This window comes from Eupeodes corollae, chromosome 1 (genome assembly GCF_945859685.1).
Source record: "Eupeodes corollae chromosome 1, idEupCoro1.1, whole genome shotgun sequence".
Taxonomy (NCBI): Eukaryota; Metazoa; Arthropoda; class Insecta; order Diptera; family Syrphidae; genus Eupeodes; species Eupeodes corollae.
In genome coordinates this window covers 89,381,389-89,404,607 of record NC_079147.1, presented here as the reverse complement: position 1 = coordinate 89,404,607, position 23,219 = coordinate 89,381,389, and the positions used below count along the sequence as shown (strand labels likewise).

The 23,219-nt window shown below is 33.7% G+C and overlaps 1 protein-coding gene across 1 annotated transcript in view; it reads left to right on the top strand.

The window, feature by feature from the left end:
* The first annotated feature begins 1,294 nt into the window (after window positions 1-1,294).
* The window catches only part of LOC129941702 (serine-rich adhesin for platelets), a 426,963-nt gene continuing 405,038 nt past the window's right edge, over window positions 1,295-23,219 (top strand). The window contains exon 1 of the mRNA XM_056050403.1: window positions 1,295-2,995. The gene's annotated coding sequence lies outside the window, so the exon portion shown is untranslated. The remainder of the gene's footprint in view (window positions 2,996-23,219) is intronic.

Below are 23,219 nucleotides of genomic sequence, written 5' to 3'. Positions count from 1 at the left end.
TAAAACATTTTTTGACTAAATGTGCTAAATCACGAAAGAAAGATATACAATATTTGTATGTGAAAATACGTAAGCTAATGTGTTCTTTAAAAGAAATAAAAAAAACAACATACTTTTTGAATCATTTTCAAAAAAGTGTACTTGACCTTAATGGCTGAAACACAAACACGCTTCATCTTCGGTTTCGCCTGACGTTTACCAGTTCAGCCACATGAATTCAATGCATGCTATCACAATGGAGCTTCGACCTCACGTTTCGTTTGACAATCGTAAGGAAAAGAACGTAATGTAACGTAATGTGACTCCAAAAGGAAGCTCTAGTTCAATTATCTGAACATTTGCTTTTTCTGACAGCTCTACAGCTGTAAAAAATGTCAACGAAATATTTGCTCTTTGGAGGGATGAAATAATAGACATGTCATTCAAAGCAACTTCGAAGAAAGCCCACCGTAACGCAGACGAAGCAAAAGCTGAAGTGTGTTTGTGATTTAGCCATAAACCTAAAATTTGCTGCATGAAGCTCTCTAACAAAATGTGCCTACCTTGCATATGCCTACTAAACTACATGACATGATTCTACTTTAGTTTCTTAAATTCTAAAAGATTCCAATTTTGTTTTCAACTATTATATGTACAATTATATTCATAAACTACTATTAAAACGGATATAGTAATAAAAGTTTTAACTTTTATCTTTTCGTTATTTGAGTTGCAAAGTCGGCCTTTTTTCACTAACTTGATAAGATTAAACAAATATTTTTCTATTAATTACACTTTAAATATTTATATAAACATGAAAATATGTAATTAAATACAAAACGTGAATAATGTCTGTATTTTCATTCAAACCCCCAAATTAAAAAAAAAACATCCCTCTCATTTATATCTTATACCTCTGACCTACCAACAAATGAGCTTACTTCAAACTGTGTTATCATTCATTATCAGGTATCAAACAATAACCACAAACCAGATCCCAGACCATCACCTCACTTCTCACCTCACTCTTACCGTCTCAGTCACCTCACCGGTATTTATATTAATTTGTTTATTAAAATCCCACTCAAAACACAACATTTTTCTCCCACACTTCCACTCGAACATGTTTGAGATGATTGCATTTTAACTCACACTCACTTTTCATTTGAGTATTTTGTTGTAGAATTTTTCGATCAAATGAGTGCTTAGCTTACTGTTCGTCGCGTTCGAGTCGTCGCGTCTTGAGTGTGTTCAGCGATGTTAAAATTTTCTTACGGCTCTCTGGAGCACGATCAGTTTCAGTTGGCCAACGAATGCCATTGATTACGTAGCGTATGTCGGACAGAAAAACGTAGAATTTATCGTATCGTGTTTCGTATCGTATCGTCGCGGTTTGAAGTTTATTTACAAATAAATTTATAAAGAAATTATTTGTTTATTTATGTCTCCGATGCGACACATGGCTTACGTGAGTGAGTGAGTGAATGAATAAATTAATAATCTGGTTTACGAAAATTTTAATTAAATATATCGAACAATATTTATACCTATAACGACAATAACGAGTTGAAAAATCGAGTGCGTCGTCGTGGTCGGGTCCCTTCTTCGTCGCCAGCAGCGTCGTTCCAGTTGACAGAAAACACAGAAGTCGAATCTTGACTGATAACCTATATTATTCCCTATCTTACCCATACCATACCCATTGCTTACCCAGGGAAAAACACGAACGCTAGCGCCCTCTTGTCTTATCTTAATTCGAACGTAGTTGACTGTCGCGTCTGTGGCGTTTTGTTGTATCGACTGTCACATTGTTTTGATACAACTTTTTTTTTTATTTGTAAATAATAATAATTTTTATAAAAGAATAAAAAAAGCGTGTGTTGCGCTGAACTAAATTACGCTATTTACCTAATCTTGTGTGTGTCTCTCTATGGATTCTGGTTAAAGGTATATTGAGATCATTTTTATACCTTCGTATCGTTGTCGTCTCGTCTTGTCTCGTCGGGGCTAATGGGCTTCACCTACATTCAATGGTAATTAGATTGTGTGTCTGGTCTGGTCTGTCGGTCGGTCGGGTCGAATGACCAAAGACTCTGTGCATAATAGAGCACAATAATATAATTTGCCGAGCCCCATTTGAATTCAATTACCCTCCTCTACATACAACTATATACCCATTTCCCAAACGCGACCAGCTACAGTGACAACGGCACTCAGTGAAAAGTGCGCATTTTACTACATTATTTCCAGTACAAGCAACAACAACGTCTCACTCCTATTTTAAACTCCCCAACTCGACATCGGCACACATCTGGTTGACAGTTCTAATTCGTTAACTTCAGTTGATTTTGTTTCGTCGTTTATAGTTTTTTCTTGTAATTTATATGAAATTGCCTGGAAACACACATGTTTGTAATATTGTTAACATGTGCTTTGAGTATATAATGTAATATTCTGTATGTACTTTAGTAATTTTTGTTTTTACTATTTGGCCGCGCATATTCAAAGCCCGTAACGAGCCGTGACGTTTTCAAATTAACGGTCACACACAAAAATAAAAAAGGGCGAGTTATTTTCTTTAAGCTCCATACACAAGTTTAGTGCGGGGGAAGTTTATTATTTGATCGAGAATAAAACATTCGTTCCGGATTATTTGAAAACAACGAATGAGCGAGTTATTTTTAAAACTACACATATCAAACCTAGTGTAATCCATCCCTCAAAAAAAGTGTCTTTTATTCTTTTAATTAATCGAAAAAATCATATAAATTATTAATAATATATTGTTATTTCATGCGTTTATCAGTGTTTTTGTGTGTGTCAATTTAATTGTGTGATTAAAAAATTATTATCAAGCTAAAGAAAAGAAAAAAAAGAGAAGAAAATCTTAAAATAAATTAAAAAAGTGTGGTTTTATTTTTATTCAGATCCCTTGTTTTTTTCGATTATTATTATTAACTGATGCTGCCTTGAGAAAACGACGCCAAAGGTGGATTTACTTGGCGCTTATTTGAATGTGAGTTTATGTATATTTAAATTTTGTTGTTTCTTATTTTCATTCATTTTCTCGTCTGAAAGAATTTCCATTTTCTTAATTTCTTTCAAAAATATGCCTTTTTTATTGACTCTGTATAGTTTTATGATTTGTATTTTTAAAAAAGTGTTCAAAATGTCATTTTATTGATGAAGGAAAATATTAATCAAATTTTTGACAGTGTTGTTGACACATATGGCACATTGTATTCGAATAGGCGGCGGCGGCGGTGGCGGCGCTGTAGTAGCTTGTAGGTAGTGGCAAAATGTCACGTAAAAAAACAGAATTTTTGTTAAATTCTATTTTTATGTTATTTTAGGTGCGTTGTTTTTGTTTTTTTTTGTTTTTAATTTTTTTAATTTTTATGTTCGATTATGTTTTTGTAGTTTTTATGTGTCTCCTTGGTTTTTTATGTTTATTTTCTTGGGAAATATCGAAGAAAACAAAAAATTATTATGAATGAGAAAAAGGTGAGGTTGTTTTTAAGTAGGTAGCTATTCTATTTTTTGTATTGTATTATCATTTTGAAAGACCGAAGGTTAAGGTTCTTTTTGAAGAGAGGTTAGGTAGTAAATTTTGGATTATGATCGGATTACCAATTGGAATAGATTCTTGAAAAAAGTAAAAGTTGATGAACTGAATAGTTTGTCCTTTTGTTAAAATTTCTTATCTGTCATTGGGTTGAATGAATTCAATTAAAAGGGTAGGTCTGGTTGGATTTTTGAGCTACTCATATTCTATTATTGCCCCATGTAGAGAAAGATCAAGGAGTATCACGTATTTTGATGATAAATTTAAGATTGTTGACGCAAGATTATGAGAGTTTTCTGGAAGAAAAAATTGATGAGTTAAAGAGTGTCACATTTCCACATACTATTGATTAGAAATATTTTGCAAAGGAATTCTTTTTTAGGCTAAATTTCTTTGTACGTTTAAGCCTATTGACTTTATTCTAGTTAAATTGTATCATTAATTTTATTTCAATATCATCTTTTTTTGTCAAAAAAACGTAAGTTGTCATTACCCTCTAATCATACCCTAAAAAAGTGTTGGGATTCATGTGTTATGGGTGTATATTTTTTTCCATGTGAAAATGTCAAAGTTGGATTGACATTTGATGTCATTTGGAGAAATGACGTTACCTAGTCTAAATCCGTTTGTTCGCAAACCCTTCAAATTCATAAGACGTGTTATAAATTTAGGGAAATACATATTACGTTTAATAATATTTTAATATTTCCAACCATAAACAAAGTTCTGTTATGAAAACTGCAGTTGTAAAGAAATTCATTATATAAGAAAATTTCCACAAGTACCTATCTTATAACGAAACTGTAGCTTGTACGGTTTGAAAAATAAAATATAGGGAAATATGAAACTACTCTTAAGAATAACTTCTTTTTTAAGACTGACAAAAACAAGCACCGTATAACTTTGAGTGTCAGAAGTCTTTAAGTGTCAAAGCCCATTCACATTCGACTCAATTTAGAAGTTTAATCATTTTATTTCACTTCAAATCGTTTGTTTAACACTAAAGAACGTGTTATTTCACTTCAAATCATTTCTTTAACTAAAAAAAGTTTGCTTCACTTTGCCCTTTCTTTTTAATTACTTAATAGAGACGAGTTAAAATAATGAGACGTCAAATTGTGTCGCCTAAAAATTCCATTGTGAACACAGCCTTAAAAATACACATGATGTAATGTGATAGATTATGTGTTTATCAAATAGGTGTGTTTAGCTTTAGTACATTTATTTTTAAACACAGAAACTCTATCAAGACAGCAAGAAATGTAAGCACGGCAGCCTCAACAATATAAGGCTTTTCACACCCGTACGGCATAAAACCGGACGGCGACATTTTGTTGGAGGCGCGATGAAGAGCATATATGCTTTCATTTTATATGGACACGGTAGTAGTGGCAGTAGCAACCGTCTACTGCCACTACAGTGTACGGCAGCCGGACGGCGCGCGCGATGATCTTAGTAACGTACGTTACGAAATGCATGTTTTCACATATTACGATTTTATTCGTGCGGCAGAGTTCGAACTAAATCTGTGCAAAAGTATACTTAGCACAGGAACATTGCATATATCATGTTTTACCGTCGGGTTAAAACCGTATAATGTGTAATTAGCCATTGATCCGGTTTATGCCGTCCGGTTTTTTGCCGTACGGTCAAAACCGTGTAGTGTCAAACGAGCCTAAAAGTAAAGAAAATTCCTTGAGAATAATTAAATTGCACCCCAATAAGAAAGTAGTTTTCTTAAATTAAATAGATAGGTTAGGTTAGGTTATAGTGGCTGTCCAAGATGGAAACGGACACACTTAGGCCAGTTTAATGGCCCATTGTGATACCACATGAATCTTGAGGCTTCCTCCTAAGCTCAATGGAACCAGTTAGAGTCCCTTACGAAACGTGAGAGGCTGATTATACTGATATGATTTAGATCGTTTAGATCGTTAAAGAAGAATTCTCCTAGGTAATTCTTGCCTTTTCGAGCCAGAGCAGGGCATGTGCAGAGAAGATGAAGAACCGTTTCTTTCTCTTCCTCGTCCATACAGCTTCTGCAAAAGTCATTTGAGAATACGCCTAGTCTCGTGGCGTGCTTTCCTATTAGACAGTGTCCGGTTATGACACCTATTATCGAGCTTATATGCGATCTGCTTAGAGAGAGCAAGCACCTTGAACGTTTTAACGTTTTAGATGATTATCATAAAATTCGTTTTCCATTCCTCGATATTTAGTTGATTTGTGTAAATTAACAATGTTGATCAACAAAAAGATAAGTAAATGTTGGCTGAAACACAAACACGCTTCATCTTCGGCCTCAACTGCGTTACGTTGGGTCTGTTTTGAGGTTGCTTTGAATGACACTTCTAATATGACATTTCTAAAATGGCACTTCTGTCATTAGCAGCTGTTATTTTTTCTCAAAATAAGAACAAAATATGAGTTTGGAATCGAAAAAATTAAATTTATCATGGAAGTAGCTTACACAGCCTATAAAAACCAATAGGAATGCCTACAAAAGCAAATGTATTTTGTTTTTTGACTTTTTTTACAGCTGTCAGACAAAGCAAATGTTCAACAAATTTGAACTAGAGCTTCCGTTTGAAGTTCCATTACGAAACATTACCTTATTTCCTTACGATTGTCAAATAAAACGTGCGGTCGAAGCTTCATTTTGATAATATGCATTGAATTCCTAAACGTCAGGAACTCGTAAACGTCAGGCGAAGCCGAGGCTGAATCGTGTTTGTGTTTCAGCCATAAACTTCTGATGAGTTTGTCGGTCTATGAGATATTTAAAATTAGATATTTCTGATCGAGACTCATTCTTAAAGTTACATTAAATTTAAGTAAAACTTGGAAATTCCTTTTAAAAATCATCTAATTTGTGCAAATCGAACAAAACTTGACAGTTGAAAAATAAATGTTGTAGGTTCATTCACGGTGTTACGCCATTGCCTAATCGAAGTACCGCTACTAATTATTGGTTCAGAATTTAGACGAAAATAAATAGCAAGATAAAGTAATTACATCAATGTAAAAAAGCTTAAACACAATACAATTCTAATGGAATTGAAGCTACAACCAATTATCTGTCAATAAATATCGTACGTCTAATTCTTTGTGCGGAAAACTATGGCCTCGTACAAGTTTTAACCAAAAACATTTAAATACAGAAATAAAATTCTGTATATCAATTTGAAATGACATTGAAATAGTAATTATTCAATTTCAAAATACACGCTCAATCGAAATGTCAAAAATTCTGCATATGCGAAAAGTAAAAGTTTGCCTATCCATGCCGCTCCATCTCTAGTGGCGTTGTGTGTAGTAAATTTTGACAGCAACAGCGTCTGCAAGGCTAAAGTTTTTATTGTGTTCAGCCAATTACTATGTGGCAGTTATTAAACCGTCCCTAGACAACTATGACGTCTTTAACGTCAAATATAAACAATTTATTACATGCTTTACGTAAGAAATCTAACAGATAACTAATTTTTCTTTACTCACCTTAATTATCACCTCAATAAAACATTATTACTCAATGTCTATGCCATTCAACATGTTTTCTGATGTTTTATTTTTTCTCAATACTTTCCGTTTTTGTACAAAAACAACATTCTAAAAAATTAATAACTTTTTATCAAATTACTAATCTATCTGCCATAGAGAGTGAATACTGTATAATGAAGTCAAATTCACAAGTAATGAACATACCTCGACGTCTATACCGATCACTAGTCGTGACAAAATTGCCTTCGGCATTAATTATCACTCACATTGACTATCTACATTTTTGTATTTTATTTATACTTACTTATATCTCCATTCTTTACTAACTGGTCTACACTCAATCATCGTAATTAAATGCATCTATAATATTATATACGAGAGATGAAAAGGGAAAAAAAGATGTTTCAAAAAAAATCTCCCTCGACTTGGGAGGTATTTCATTCATAGTGTCAAATACACTGGTTTTTCAGAGAGGACGAGTAGGTACCCTTCAAACTATATAACTCTATAAACTGTTAATGGGTCATAAAATTCCAGGGACCCTTAAGTGTTGGCCTATTTGGACTACCCCTATGTCAACACAATGGTCATAAAATAGGTTTTCCTCTCTATTAAGTGCTGAAATGATACAACCTATAAGAATGAAGAAGAAAAAAGGGAAAACCTTTAGGTATGCCTTCTATACGGAAAAAACAAACATACACAAACGTAGTTAAATCTTGTTTAAGAGTAAAATAGGTCCTATGCAATAAAAACAAGTTTAATTGACACTAGATGCAAAGAAAATAAAAAAACCAAGCCCGTATCTATTTTTAATCGGAATAAAACAGAAACAATTGAGCAATAAACAGAACTGTCAATTTCAGGGTTAGAACTGTCATTAAAATTCCAATCCCAATTGTCATTGCAGTTTAAATCAAATTAAACTACACTTGAACTTAAATGAGCAGAAAAAAAATAAACAAAAATATTTAAATTTTCTACCACAGAACAACAACAATACAGCCAGGGCAGCGATGGATGACAGAGTTGGTAAAGTAAAGGAGGTATGTTAATTCATCTACCTACCGCTACCACCCAGCAGCAGCTCAACCAGCAGTAGGTACATTCCTGTATACCAGTATGACGAGTATACAAGTCAAATGCAAATGACAGTAGTTCTCCTTGTGGTACTTATAGATATGTAGATTCATATAAACCTTACCTACCTCTTCTCTTCTCTTTTCATCTCAATCTCAAGCAAGTCACCTCTCAATTTGCTGCATGCAATTAACCTAACACAATGTTTTGACATTGTCACAGCACAGCATTAAGTTGCTGCATCCACTTTTTCGTTCCATAACCTCAACATCATTATCAATATTATTAAGCTGTTGGTTGTCTGACGTAGTTGTGAAGCTAAAGCTGACCACCTACTAACCATCATAGCTTGTTCAAGATGTTTGTTAGACCAGAGTACAGCAGAGCAGAGGTGAGGAAAGAATAGTTTATAGAGGAAACTGCATTAATAGCAATAATACAATTCCAATCAATTCAACATTTCAATTATATTAATAACAAATGTATACAATAAGTAAAATGGTATACCAAGGTGAGGAATACGTTAAACGCATGCGCGCCATCCTCAGACATTTTGTTTTTTTTCTTTCGCTTTATTTGAATATGATCACCCTCGGGATAGTTGAGACAACACTTGAAAGGTGAACAATGCGGGTTTCGGTTGAATATGAATATGTCTTCAATTCACAGATGATCGCCTGTCCAGTGTCCGTCTGTCTCGTTGTTGTCGTAGGTGAATGTTTTTATAAAGTGCAGTAAGTAGATGGTATTATGTATTTTATTTGAAGATGAGGCATGAAAAGTGTAGGGTTGCCAGATGAAAAGAGTAAACAATTCACAAGAATGACGTTTATATCATTTTTATACAAATTCAGTATCACTTAAGCGAACGAAAGTGAAAAAACTTTGCTAATTGTAAAAATTATATGCTTATTTTTGTTTTTTCTTAACTGGCGCCCAACGCAAAACTATATAATATCATTAAAGGTTCTTCCAGTGAATGTAAATAATTATAAAAAAATCGTACCTCAAAATTAAACAGCAGAAGAAAGTATGAACAAATGTGTCAACGAGATTCCAAAGGCCAAAAAGAATGTATTAACTGGCGCCCAACACGAAATAATCATTTAACTTAAAATCACCTTCTTAGATTTCTTTGCCTAATCCTTAGGTTAAAATGGCTGTCCGTAATGGGGAAGGACAGTTTAATGGCCCATTGTGATACAACATGAATCTTGAGGCTTTCTTCAAAGCTCAATAATTTAGATTCATGAGAGAAAGAACATTTTAAATATTATTAAAGCTCCATAAAAAAAAGGAAGCAACAACACTTGGCCTTCAGAAGAATCTTGGGCAAGGATCAACGATGGCGAACAGTTAAGGGCTCGAATAACTACTGCTCAAGAGGAAGAAAAAAACGAGCTTAAGGCCTCATATCCCATGAAAAAGGAAGAGGTTCACCACAGTGTGCGCCGCGACAAGCGTATCTACATGAACGGATTGGCGCAAGACGCAGAAGATGAATAACTAAAGAGCTGACCGGAACACACAGCTCAAAGCAACACCTGGTGAAAGAAGTAGACGGTACTGTGATAAGTTTGGTTGATGAGCAAGTCAGAAGGTGGGAAGAACACTTTTCCTCGGTTTTAAACCGTGTGTTTGCAAAGAACGTTCAGCCGATACCTTTTGAAGTGCCTGAAAAAACTAATCCCCGAATCCGCACCGCACCTCCCAGTAAAGATGAGACCGTTGCCGCAATTAAAGCACTTAAGAACAATAAAGAAGGACTTGATGAAATTCCCGCAGAGCTTTTACAAGCAGCGCCAATGTCATCAAGCAAACTGCGAACAAGTTCGAAAAATGGAGAGGAATTTGCGTTCTACCAGCCGTTGCCAAAATAGTAGCAAAAGTTATACCATCAAATGACAAAAAGTGTGGAGAGAGAAGTAGACGTTGTGGGGCTGAAAATTAATTCCGGCAAAACACAAATTATCAGCCTCAGAACCCGACTATCCTCTCAAATAAATATTTTCTCGCAACCGGTGGAAAAATTGGAGAGCTTTCAATACCTTGGAAGCATCGTTTCCATCGAAGGCGGAACCGAACAAGACGTCATTCGCCGGAAAACTCTATCAGCTTTAGAACAAAGCTAGGACTGTTTCGCCCATGTCGAATCTGTGCTTCTTTATGGGAGCAGCACTTCGTAACATCGTAAGGATTTTCTGGCCAAACCGTATTTCAAATGAGGTCCTGCGAAGACGTAAGTGGCAATGGATTGGACATCCTCTTCGAAAAGGTAACGACTGCATTGCAGGCCAAGCAATACAGTTGAATCCACTCACACAAGAGCGAAGAAGAGCTGGACGACCGAGAAGCACATGGCGCAGGACAGTCGAGGCGGAATCAGCGTTACTAGGAAAGAGTTGGAGGGAGCTGAAACACATCTCCTGAAAACGTACACTATGGCGCGTAGGCGTAGTATAGTCCCTATGCCCTTAAGGGATCCCCAACGGATTAAGAGGTCTGAGGACCTAAGTAAGTAAGAAATGTGGTTTTTCTTAAATTACATTATACCCTTTATTATGCATCCAAATCGTTTATAAGTGACTCTATAAAATTAAAACATATGAATATGAAACTAAACTATTTACTCACGAAAGCATATAAACGAAAGCCTGAGACTTCTTGAAGTGCAACAAGTGAAAGATAAAAATAACGAAGATGTTGATATGTTTAAACACTATGAATTTTAGATTCAAATATTTAAAACTTATTTTTGTTTTGGTTTCTGAGACTCCAAATATTTGAAATTGTATTGTCTAGACCTTAATTGGCGTCCAACACGAAAGCACATAAAAGCAAGCCTGAGACTTCTTGAAGTACAACAAGTGAAGGATAAAAATAACCAACCAAGCTGTTGTTCAAATACTTTAAATTTTAGATTCAAATATTTAAAACCAATTTTTGATTTGGCTTCTGAGACTCAAAATATTTGAAATATTGTCTGAACCTTAACTGGCGCCCAACACAAAAGCACATAAAAGCAAGCCTGAGACTTCTTGAAGTACTAAAAGTGAAAGATAAAAATAACGAAGTTGTTGAAATATTTAAACACTATGAACCTGGCTTCTGAGACTCAAAATATATGAAATTGTATTGTCTTAACCTTAACTGGCGCCCAACGCCAAACTGTATAAATTACATTATACTCTTGATAATGCATCAAAACCGTTTATAAGTCTACTTAAGTTGTTTGGGTCTATTAAATCAAAACCTCTGAATGTAAAGTAAAACTATTTACATTGTACAGCGTACATGTAGTGTAGACAGCCATTTTAAATGTCTCAAGGTTTTCCCAACAAAATAAAGCAATGAAAAAAACAATCCGTCAACTTAAATCTTATCAAAAATTCTAAGAAGCAATTAATAGCTTTATACCATCAAACTTCCTTTAACTTCCTTTTAAATTTCAGCTTAAAAAAAAGACTAAAATCCTTCAAAAGAAAAATTTTAATCTTCAGAGAATTTATTGCTTTCACCTTTTTGACGTCACATCAATTATCCCATTTAAAACCGAGTGATAAGACTGTTTATACAGGAAATCATTGCATCCTGTGTGTGTAAGAAGAAATTCATCAACCACCAAAATGAAAACATCAACAACATAAGAGAAACAGAAATCCCTATTTATACGAGTAAAGTCGGAAACAGAGACCCAAAGAATAATTGACCAAAAATAAGGAAGACAAATTTTTAAGGACCCAAAAAGGAAAAAGAAAAGAATAAAACTCCGTTGTCCATTTATGGTTTGGTCAAATTAATGAACACACCCCTTATGTGGTATGGACCTGGACCTACGAGAAGGTATATAAGTTCATTGACCGCAAACCCTTTATTTATTTATTTTCTTTTTGTAAACACTTGGGATTTCTGACGAAACCAAGGAAAAAGATAGGTTCATTGATGAATGACAACATTAAAGTCCCCTAAAACTCACACTTGAGAACAGGAATATAGCCTGATGCGAAAAGTGTGCCCTCTCAATGACGACGTGACGGACAACACCGTGATAAAGTCAACACCAGATGACGATGAGATGTTGATGGTGAGGATGATGACGAAGATGGTCACAGAGCCGAACGGAAATAACCTCACAAGAGTCAAAAGATGCACCCGAAATGAAAACATCAACATAAGCATTTTAATTTGTCTTGGTTGTTGAAAATTTTCAAAAGATGAAATCATCAGCAAAGCCAGGTCCGCCGCCAACTAACCACACCAAAAACACCAACAAGCCTCCTCATCCTCCTTCGGCATTCTACATCTTCATCGCCAGCTCCTTGTTGTTGCTCGTTGTTTGAAAGAACCCACAAGAGCGGCTGTGAGTTTATATTTTTATTTGTTTTTGGCAAACATCTGCTTCCTGGGTTGGTTCATTACATGCCGATGCCGACAAGACATCGTCTTCGGTCGGTCGTAGATACAAAGATACACTAGTACTTTCCGCTGTTCTGAGCAATTCTGGCTGAGTTACAAAAGAAACGCTTGGATGCCTTATTGCCAGCGCCCAGTGTACTTTATGTATAGATAATACAAATGTCTACAAGTTTGCACATCCCAATGACCATGATCTGACCTTAGGCTTCTTGGACAACTCACTATACTCGTACTCTTACTCTACAATACGACCGGATAATTTTTAATTCGTTTCTGTGGGAAGAACTATAAAAGATTATCATCTCATCTATAGCTTCTGGTTTTTGAAGCTGTTAATTGCTCCTAATTCCCCTAACTTTGGATTGGATTGCTATGGATGGGAATTATTGTAATAAAACTGTGCCAATCTATTTCAATGAAGTTGCCTTAATTTTTCAATTAAAACAATAGAACTTTCTACTGATATTTATTTAAACAATAATAATTATTCCGAAATGAGAATGAATGAGAGTTGAGAATGTGGAAGATGATTCTAACTTTCTAATTACTATACCTAAATAAGGAAGCTATTTAACTGCTTCTGGCAATTTTATTTTTGTAATTTTGATAATTTCACTTCTGTTTCTTGGGTCTTGTGTGTGAAGTTTAAAAAACTTAATGAGCTCACAAAATTTATAACCTAATTGTCTATTGTCATTCACAAAATATTTTCGCTATGCTTTGCTGACTTGAAATTCGCATTCAACTGATCACGCCATCTCTGGCACTTTGTGAGAAAATATCGCGTTGGTAGATTTCTTTAAAGTTTTTGTTTTTATTAATATTATCACGCTAGAAAAGAATAGTTTGTTTTCTACTTCTTTTGACATGTTGAATTTTGAAGAAATTGATTCAAATGTCATTGTACTTGATCACGCTAGCGAAACTAGGTTAGTTCACATTGTTAGATCCTTTTGGTTCGTAATTTATTTGTTCTACAGAACCATACTTTACTTGGTGAAAAGAGCTTCATGTCATTTTTTCACATTGCACTACACATTGCACCGATATTTTGAACACACAAATTAACGAAATAATGCAACACTGTTGCAACAGAGCAGCAGTAGTTTGATAACTTTTATTTTTGGCATTTAGAATTTTTGACGTTTCATTCGACCACATGTACTATTCAGCTGAACAATGCTCAATATCGATGACGTATGTGACTCAATGGCTGCGTTCAATCTCGTGTTGAATAGGGTACCTTGGATAGGTGGATTTTTAGATACCTTGTTGAACGAGTTGAATAGCTGTATTGAGGTAGCTGTCAAAAAATTAAAACAACTTTTAGCTGTTCACAAAAAGCAGAGAAACATTTAAGCTTTGAAGTCAAAAGTGTTGTAATAAAATACATTTAATGGAAAGTTCAACAGATTTGTCGGACGATGTTGAATTGATAGGTGCGTAACAATTTAATAAATAAGAGATAACCTTAATCTGTAATCTATGTTAAATTTCCTTTTAGCTCAATTGGAATTCTATACGACTAATAATTTACTTGCGAAATCTCCAGTTTTAAACGATTTACGGTTGACAGAAAACTATCCTAACAGACACGAGAACTATTATGAAGCGACAATACCTAGATACAGTTTGGAAGAATTTCGATTTCATTTCCGAATGTGCATGTATAGAATATCCTTAAATACAACTTCAACTAACGTTTTGTATCTTTTTGCCTACCAAGAAATTTTCTTGAAATTCAACCATCAGCTGTTCTGTCAAAAACCTACATATGTACATCAGAAATTCTTGGATACCTTTAAATTCCTTTTTTGACATCCCAGCTGTTTTTGATCAGCACATAAAACACTTACAAAAAGGTATCCGGATACCCTATCTGTCTGAGATTAAAAGCAGCCAATGTAAAACTATAACTTAAAGCTTTTTCAAACCATGTGTCAGTTCTTAATTTTGACATATGTACACACACATGTATTCCCTGTTATAGGTTCATACAAAATAATAAATTGTTAAAAATTTGAGACTAAAATTTAATGAATTTTGTATTCATCCGTTTGACAAGTGTTTGACAACTTTTTCACAACATATTTCGTGGGCTTAAAGACGAATATCCATTTTTCGTTAACTTATGAGCTATAATATATTGCATAAAATTGACAGTAAGTCATATCTACACATATCATACAAATGTCAAATTAGAAGAAATAAAATTACACTAGCAACATTTCCTTGCAAGTACAATATAGATATTAAAAAATTAACTTTAAATAACAACAAGTGAATACATTTTACCGAATATAAAGTTAAAATTTGGATCAATACTTTTGATTTTGACCGAATCAAAACCACAAAATGACAGTTCTTTCTATGGATAATTCTAGATAGAAGACCAATTGTTTTTCTGGAAATGTCAGTTGCAATATGAAAGAAAATCTCACGAACTTGTCAAATGCAGTCAAAAAAAGTATTAATTGATTCTGTTTGTTTTGTTCTTTAAAAAGTAATCGAATAATAACGAAAAAAGGCATTAACTGTCACTATTGTGGCTCTAGTTTCCCCTTTTTCCGTGCGCTGCCAATGTCTTAAAGCTTTTTCAAACCATGTGTCAATTCTTAATTCTGGATATATATACATACACATGTATTCTCTGTTATAGGTTCATAAAAATAATAAATTGTTAAAAATTAGAGACTAATGTTTACTATTTATAAAACGCGTCTTTTTATTGTGGACATTGAATTTATATTTGACAATTTGCACTTTTTTACAACATAATTATTTGAGTTTAATAGACAAATATCCATTTCTCGTTAACTTATGAGCTACAAAATGGTTGCATAAAATTGAAAGTTAGCCATATTCAACATACAAAGATAGTTTTATTCATGCAAATGTCAAATGAGAAGAAATACAATTTTATTGGCTTCATTACCTGCAAGTGAAACTTATAAATTAACAAATTAATTTAAAATAATAAAAAAATTATTAACATTCCACCAAATATAAATAAATAATGTGGACCAATACTTATGATTTTGACAGAATGAAATGTCAGTTGCAATATGAAAGAAAAACTAACGATGACAAATACGTCAAAAATAAAATGTGAAATAGCTCCATGAGCAAGAGCTGAATATATGCAACATGAAAGGGACAATAAATGTAAGATAGTGTTGCCATTAAATGGAAAGAGAGATCCATACTTGACAGTTCTCTATATACCACTAGTGTAAGAAAAAGAAAATATTATACAATGCATTTAAAAAGAAAGGCTCAATAAAATGAAATGAAAATCTCACGAACTTGTAAAAATGCAGTCAAAATAAGAATGAATTAGTTCTGTTTGTATCGTTCTTTTAAAAGTAATCGAATGATAACGGAAAAACGCATTAACTGTCACTATTGTTTCTCTAGTTTCTCCTTTTTCCATTTGCTGTCAATGTCTCCGATTTTTGTTTCGATCTTTCAATGTTACCAATTTTATTTTTATTTGTATGAATCAAGCTCGGAAAATCAAAGAATTTTAAAATAAAGGAACATGCTTAAAGTTTAATTTGTTCACTATTTATAAGAAAACAATAAATGTATTTAGGTTCTCAGCCAATCTTTGGGGATTATCATTTGCATTTTTTATTAAGATGGTAAAACAAAAGTTTCTAGGCACTCCTAGACAAAAATGCCCCAATCAAAAGTAGCTTATAGCCTTCCTTATAATTAAAAGCTTGAAGCAGACCCTTCTTTATTTATGACCTTTTTAATATACCCTAGGAAACCCTTCTTTTTCTCTTCAGTCACCTAGCTTTTCCGTAAGCTTACAAGATCAAACGAGATATCACACATGCCGAAGCTTATTTGATGTTTATTGCCAATCAGACCACCTACCTAGAAAATTACAACTTTAAACACCTTTTCAATTCCAAAAAAAGTGTTGTTAAAAATAAAAAATAATTAAAATTTTACTACAGGTAGGCAACTATTCCCTATACCTTCCTATAGAAATTGATTGACCCTCAAGACCCTAAAGAACACCTAACCGAACGCCCTATTTTTTATTCCCTTTTGATTTTGTTTTTAATAAAAAGCTGTAGAAAAGAAAACAATTATAATTAAATCAAGATCCACACAAGATCGAAGAAAAAAAACAAAACAAAAAGAATAAAAATCCAATCCAAAATCGAATAAGTCAAGTTTTATTATCGTAATAATATCCAAGCAAAAGGGAAAGGAATTCCTATAAAGGGCCATAGTCTACTTGCCCAGCCCACAGAATTCTATCAATTCCTTCCATATCGAAGACAATGAATCGGCCAAAGTGCATATCACTTGAGGCGGGTGGCTCGTCGTCGCGTCGGTCTTTGGTTAGCTTGGTTAAGTTAAGCTTGCTTGCACAGCTTCACAATCACACATAACAGAGCTAGCTTGCTGGGTTACTTGGATGCAATCAGAAGACGGGTGTGTCACCACTTTTCTAAATGAATGCGGACAGTGTGTTATTTTAAATAATGAATGCTGCCCTGGTACCACGGGATTACCTACCTATCCAATCCACAAGCTGCTTCACACTCTTTCCAAGCACTTTAGTGTTGCTCTGTGCCAGCCAGCTTAATATCATTAAAACGCTATATAGCTAGCTAGAGCGCGCGTCTATATGCTCAAAGCCTCCTAGAGTGAGATCATGCTGAGAGTATTTAGCATACCTTAGTTGGAGGTTGCACTGAGGCTGAGCTAAGTCTATATAGTCCTGAATCTCAATCCGTAGGAAAGTGCCGCATCGCATCTATATAAATGTAGGCTTCGTGTAACCTCGTTACACTAGGAAAACTCCAATTTACTAGTTAATTATATCGTGCGCTCCTATTAAGCCGATTGAAATGGTGACACTTACAAATTGCATTCGACAAAAAGAAAATAAATTGAGAAAAACTGAGAATCTCTAGTCCTAGTGGTTGGTAGTTGAAGTAGAAGTTTGAGGGGTGACGGTAATGTAGTGTGGTGTTGCGGCATGTGGCCGGCCAGTGCAGCGCGGCAGGTCTATTATTTTTATTTGATGCCCGGCGATGGAAGTATTTCACACTGCACGCTAACGCTATATTACATATATAGAGAATCGAAAGCGAAGTCAATTTGAATATCTCTCCACGCCTGGGTTGGTGGTTGTCGTTAAGTTGCTTGGAGCAGGAAAAAATATGTAGTTAGTTGTGTCAGCTGATGATATTCTGGCTCCTCAAGTGTCAATGAAAGCGAGACAAGACAAGACAGACGCCTATAGATGATGTCGTCGGACAAATGGACGGATGACAGCAAGATCTGTTTGTTTGTGCTCTTTTTAAGAAGATCAAATTGACAACTTTGGGAGATCACAGCTTATAGCTTGTATAAAAACTTAAAGACCGTCGTCGGTCGGTCCCGTCGAGTCGTAGCCATGATAAACCTCACGCCTTCCGCCGCCAGCTACATGACCCTATTCATACTATTCCGATTGATATTAATGTTCATTAATTATTTATTTTCTTTTGGCACACGTTAAGTTGTGCTTTGTATAAACAAATCCACATAGGATAAAGCTTTTATTTTTATTATTTAAGTAATTTATTTATACTTTTCTATCGCCTTTAATAGTTTTCCTATGTTTTTTTGATTGGATATTGAATTTTATTGAAAAGATATTGATATGCGTTCATAAATAGATTAGGTGTTTCTTTTTTTTAATTGGATATTCTATACCTACTTTGAAGTCTTGAGAGGTATAACAAATTAGGGACTTAGTTTTCTATTGCAATAGGAATGTTTTGTCAACAATAACTATAAATTAGAAGTAGTAATAAATAAATGTTATCTTAATTTCGGTTATTTACTCTTCGAAGTGATATTAAATGTAGTTTTTTTTATATTTCTACCGTTTTGTATTTTGATTCTGCTTTACTTTATTAATTTGTTATAGTTCAGCGCCCTCTAGGTAGCTTTTTGTTTTTCCCGATAGCTTAAAGTAAGCTAACAACTTTGTTCCTATATCAATCTTATTATAGAAAACAAATAAAACAAACAATACATACTTTTGAAATAATTTTAATTCGAATAAGGTTTTATTTTTAAATGACATTAATCTGACAGCTGATATAAAATTCGTATTCCCAGATTTTGACATTTTCCCAATGAACTTAAACTCCGAAGACTGTCATGTGTGTTCATGGCAATGAATTATTGTTTTCTCACTTGATAAAGTGGTGGAAAATTCCTTCAAGACTGCGCTAGCATCGGATACTGGGATAAAGCAAGACGAGCTGTTTAATAGTAAGTGACGTATCATTCTTTGAACTTAACGAATTAAAATCATAAAATAATGCATCCTCAAATTTTCTAAACATTTGTTTGAAATTGATGTAGAATGTTTAGAAATTTCCTTATGTCTAGTGCGCTCTACTCATTTTTTTGAAGTAACATTAAATGTTTCAAGAAACTTAAACCGCAATGACATTTCGCATCCAAACATCATAACGTCATCGAAGTCTCTGTTTACACGAGGACACAAGTTGATTGAGTTTTTGTTTTTACGTTTTGACGACAAACGATATCTCTTTTCACACCTAAGATAAAAGTTGCCCAGTTTGCCAAATTGGATTGTAAAAACGTTCCTTTTTAAACCCGTATTGTTAATATCTTTTGTATATAAAAATGTATTTAAAACTCGTTCGTGTTGACAAAAGCTCGGGTATTATAGTGTATGTCATTCACTTTACTGGTTGTGTTGTTTTTATTTTTGTTACCTTCAATTAAATTTTTTGCAATATTATTTCTTATATTCTAAACAGAGATATGTATATACTCGTATATTGAGTTTATAAACCTACATAGACAGAGACAAACTCACGCTTATCTCAAACGTGATTAAAAGACCTTCTAGGAATAAGTATAAAAATAAAAAATAAATTAAACAGAATTCCTTCGTTAAGTTGGTGTTTACTTGATGATTCAGTATAAATATGCTTTTTTTTTTAATTTTAATTCAAGAATCGCCCTAGCACTGTGACAGTAATTATATTAGAAAAGTGATAACCATTATTTGTATAAGAAAATATTAATCCAGGGCTGGAATCATGTAGGATTTAGTTGTTCAGAAACTCGTAGTTTATTTAACGAGAAACCAAATTGCCGTGTTATTCTGCATTGACACCTCTCATCGTTATTGTAAGATGAAAATTCAGAATTCTGATTGTCAAAATTTGACATTTACACAACCTGATTGATCGCATTCACAAAACTAGTGGCTACGTAGTCAAGGGATTCTGATTGGCTAAATCTAACTACAAAAGTAGTTGAAATTTCCCCTCCGACGTAGTGTACAAAATTCGGCTACAAAGTAAGTGGAGAATGATTTTGACGTTTCAGAATCAACTGCTCGGTAAAGACACACGAATTCAAAATGAAATAAATAGTTCATTATTTAAATACAAATATAAATCATTCAAATTGTGTCTTAAATTAAATTTGATTTCATTGAATTTAAAAACAAAAAAGATAAGTTAAAGTTATCAAATCAAAAATGTTTCTTATTTTATATATTTGCATTTGTCAATAATATGACAGTTCTAGATTGACTAGCTTTGTAGTGTAGTTTTGAATTCATAAAGCTAGTTGAATTTTGACTACGTAGCCACTAGCTTTGTGAATGCGGCCATTGTTTAATTGTGATGAATGTAAATCTAAACATTGTTGCAACTGTCAAATTCTCTTGTCAAAATACGTCTTTCATAAGTTCTGAAAAAGCAAATAAATATAAAGTGGTGGATTAAAAAGTAAGTGTCTGGGTCCAAAAAGCTCACCATAAATGGAAGAACTCCAAATTAATTCCTCCACAAGTTCCAGTTTCTTAAAATGCTGTCATAAATTAAAATCATTTACCTTTTGTATGTCTATATTAAGTATATTCTGTGATAAATTTAAAGACGAGCTAATTGCATCTTATTTGCATTTGTTGTCGTCTGAACTTTCAAAACATTCAAATAACAAACAGAACACAAGAAGAAAAAGCTAAATAAAACGCTCTACAATCGAATTCGAATTCGAATTTATGCCATCAATATATTTTACGACAAGAAGAAGATCACACGTCAATTGAATGTCAAAAGAGCGGTATGTCTAATGTAAGCATATCCGGTTTGCTGGTTGGAATGAAAATTTGAAAAAATTCTTTTGTAGGTATATCGATTTTTAATCGGTGGCGATGTCGATGCCAATGGCGCGACGTAAGACGCCTAGTGCGGTGAATTGGAGCCACATGGAATAGAGCATGGGTATAAAACGTCAGGCACCTAGGTAGTATATAATTTATTCCGGCAAGGGGATTTGATTTTGTTTTCGATTTTTTATTTGGGAAGAATTTAAAAGTAGATGTTTATAAATTTTCTAAATGCAACACAGTAGATTATTTATTTATTTTTCTACATAAATTCTTATTCTTGAAACGAGAGAATTTTATCGTTTTACAAGTCAAAGTTTATTTAGATTCTTGAAAGAATGAAACGCATTTCAAACAAATCCATGAAAATTACGATATTTTGAATTTTTATATGCAACCATAATAACAACGAGCAACACACAAACCACCAACGAACTCAGTAGGTGGCGGGCGTAGTGTAATATGGGGCTAATTTTTGATCGAAGGGCGGAAACACAAGGCGAGTATAGAGGATGGGATAGGATAGGATATGATCACATTGGATCGGATCGGATCGAAACGGAACAGAAGGCTATTATAATGTTTACACCCGGACAGCGGCGTTCGGTGCGCGGCGGTAACGGCAATGGTAAAGCGAAGCACTTTTGGACAGACATAACGCAGCGTTGTTTATACGGGTGATGAGTTATGGCAGCCCCCAAAGGTGGCAGTTAGCAGTGTGGTTTACAGCTTTTTAATGGTCGTTTGATCTGTAAAATGCTGTGATGTTTAGAGAAACTATTATCTTTATAGGCACCAGCAGCAGAAATATTTAAGATAGAAAGGGGCGGTCGCTGGTAGGTGTGATTTGTTTCATGGGGCTAAAATCCTGGAATTTAATACATTATGACGTCTTTAACAATAAATAATGATTTTTTTTAACTTTATTTCGGGTTTTTGTATGAAATATTATTTATTTTATGGTTTATGGAGAAGTAGATTATTGAGTTGCACATTAAATGAAGCTCTTTTTGACAGTTGTTTTCTGAACAGTTCATATTTACATATTTTTAGTGTCATTTTAAATGTTTGTGTTGACTAGAAAAGGTTGTCATAAAAAATAAGCTTCCCATAAAAAACATTGAAGACTGAATGTTGATAACTTTTTTTAAGCTGTACCAGCCGTTAAGTTATTGAATACACACAAATTTAAAGTTACAAACAGAACTCAAAACATTTGAATTTTTGACATTTCAAAATGACATTGTATCATATTTTTCTTTTTAAACTCAAAGACGGCAAGTTGTCACATAATTCAAGCAAATCTTGTATACCAATGACATATTGCATATTGAACAAACTCATACGTTTTTAACGAAACAACAGAAATGATAAAATCAGTTTTTGGTGGAAACTTAGTCAGCTAAACCAAGTTTTCCATCGCAATTAGGTTTCTTAGCATGAATCTTGCTATTGATTTATGAGAATTTTCTTGAGAAAAAAAGTTATGATTTCTAATTTCCAGATCTGTTTGTTATTAAATACTTAATTGACAAACTTGACATATAAGAATGTATCGTAAGTTTCTTATTGAAAATGGCAGAAAATGAATAAATAGTAGATTTGAACATTTTAGATCTGTTTGTTCCCAAAAATGTATGTACATAATTGATCTGTAGCGAAAATAATGGCAAATATGATTGGTTGAAATGTTAGGAGAGTAAACGTCAGAATTTTTCGGTTTTTTATTGTTTAAAATGAATTTAAAATCGATTTATGTCAACTTTCTTTACCTCTAAATTTTGAACGATAACAATTCATCTGCGATATTTGTGTCGTCATTTCTCGAAGTCAGAGCATTTTAACATTTCTATTTGTTTGTTATTATTAGTATTAAATTTTTAGCACATCTTTCAGAAAACTAAAAGAAAAAAATCTTTGGCTTAGTGTCATTTAAATTTTGGGCTCCTTTTACTCGATTATTAACACAAAAAAAAATATTTTTAAGAATTTAAAATGCTGTGCCTGATGGTTGCCGCCTACGAACGGAGCTAAAGCTGTGTTCATGGTACGTCTGTCTATAGTAACTTATCCCTATTTAAATGTTCTTGTGTGTTCATGAAAATTATTATAATGTTCCAAATGATCCAACAAGGCCGAAAACACCGATGCTATAAAGGTACATACGTTTAGTTTTTCTGTTTGCATCTTCGTCACTTTAGCAGTTGCAACACGAACAGCACTTGTATGAAATAGAACTAAACCAAAACAAAAAACACGAACATCTTGCACCAAGTAATCAAACTCCAACGCAAAAGCAAAACAAACCTATGAAAGTAGAAGTAGTTACACTTTACACAGCTGGCGGCTAGCTGTGGCGGCGGCGGCAACAGCGGCAACAATTGTGAAGGCAACAACTGAAGCAGAATGGTTTGTGTATAGAAGATGACGAAGGAACGATCAGCATCAGAGACAACTTGAGGGGTTCCATATTCTAGCCAAACAAGACCAAAAGAACACAAA